This window comes from Morus notabilis, unplaced genomic scaffold, assembly GCF_000414095.1.
Source record: "Morus notabilis unplaced genomic scaffold, ASM41409v2 Scaffold46, whole genome shotgun sequence".
Taxonomy (NCBI): domain Eukaryota; kingdom Viridiplantae; phylum Streptophyta; class Magnoliopsida; order Rosales; family Moraceae; genus Morus; species Morus notabilis.
This window is the reverse complement of record NW_010365505.1, coordinates 301191-303222: the sequence shown is the minus strand read 5'-3', so window position 1 is coordinate 303222 and position 2032 is coordinate 301191.

Here is a 2032-nt window from a genome sequence, read left to right as displayed (position 1 = left end):
ATTATTTTTTTTTCTTTTCTCCCTTGTGGAGCTTGAGTTACCTCCCTTAGGTCGGAGGCTAGTACGGCACTCAACTGAGATTATTCTTATAAGTTCCTCTTGACTTATTAAGGTGTATGCAGCATGACATGGCATCGCATACAATAGTTAAAGCATAAACATGTATATATATAACATGTGTAATTTTTTTCTTTAAAATCTATTCATGCTGTAGGCGAGATTCCTACTTACCTGATTTACAGAGCTGGAATCCACTTTTCGCCAAACAGTCTATTCTCTTACTTGCTTATTTCTGAAAATGAAACCCATTGAGAGTGTGAGATTAACTGTCGTTTGCTATTCTATTTTAGCAACTTATGAAGGAATCTAACCCTTTTCTTAAGGCAGGTATTCCTTTCATTTTCTGAAGGATAATTTACTATAAGAATCAATTTATTAGATCCTCAAAATTTTATTTTCCTTAATTGCCCTTAACATACTTATGTCTAGATTGAAAATCATTTACCCAATCTAGTAACTTATTCTCCATAATTTTCCTCATTGGACTTATTATGATATTAAGGTCCAATTCGGCCTAGAAACTTATTAACGGAATTCTAACTCTTAGGCCGCTGAAATTTAAACTCAAACAGAGTCTCTTAAATCAATGCGGGCGTTGGACCCACAACAAATCCTCGAAATCCTAAGGACCTATCGTGTTGGGCTCGTAGGTGCCCGTCGGGATGATTTGCTTGATAACCCACTATGTTCTTTAAAGAAAACATTTTTCTTGAAAATTTTCTTTATGAATACTTCTATTAAAGCGAGGTTTAATACCATAATATTTTACTAAAATCACATATCGGGTTCTTTGATCACTTTTTGTTAAAGCCAACACTAGGTTAGTTTTGTTTCATTAAAACTGCACAGTTTCTAAAATCTGCGATTTAGTGCATCTTAAAATCAGATTTCAAAAATTTATTCTTCGTGACAATTTTTCATCTCATCGAGATCTTAAATTCCCGTTTTTAGAGAAAGTTAAAATTCAGCCTCTAAAGGCTTCGTTTGGCTGAAAACAGTGGCTGTTGTTTTTTCTTGAAACTGTTTTAGTCCAAAACTGTGCCATTTCGGAAACCTGCATTTTACTACATCTTAGGATTAGATTTAAAAAATCTGTTCTTCATGAAAGTTCTTCGTCTCATCGAAAGCTAAAATTGTCATTTTTATGAAAATTGAGATCAGCCTCTAAAGGTCTCGTTTGGCTGAACCACTGGCTGCCAGTTTTTTTTGAAATTGTTTTGGACAACCTGTCCGTTTTTGTAAAATGGCTTTAAACTTACTTTTAGAGTTAAAATGGGGTTTTGTCACAGCCACATAAAATGTTCAAAACATAAAGGGCTATAAGTTTAAGCTTTGGAACACCTAAAAATCTTGCTCTAGGGTTCTCACTTCCGTGTTCAAAGCAACCGGAAAATTTTTCCTCTAACCAAAAATAAGCAACTTAGATTAAACATAAGCATACCATATAAAACTAACCTCAAAACTCACACATATTACAACTTATTTCCTTGAGAATCACAAATTACATCAATGGATTCTCAGCCTTAAACTTTGCTATAAATGAAAATAGAAAGAAAGGTTTTAGAGTTCATACCCTTAAGGAAAGAAAATCCTTGGTTCAATCCTCCTAGAACACCTTGATCCTCCTTCTCTTTCTTGATCTTAAGCTAGTATTTGTATTTAAGGGAGTGGAAGAAAAATTAAAGAGAGAGCATAAGAGAGAGTGTTAGGGCCGGTTTTGGTGTGGGGAAAATGAGAGAAGAATGAGCAAATGAGAGGAAAAGGTTACTTACACAAATGATCTAGTATTTATAGCCTTTTGCTTAATCCCCTCTTAGCTTTTAATCAAGCCTTTGTGTCCAACTTAATTAATCAAAATTTTGCTTAAAATCCTCTAAGCTTGGCCGGTTTGGGTGCTTCAAGGGAGAAGTGAGGGAAGCTTTCTTGTCCAATAGTTGATTTGACACAATCCCATCACACCTTGCCATGTAAT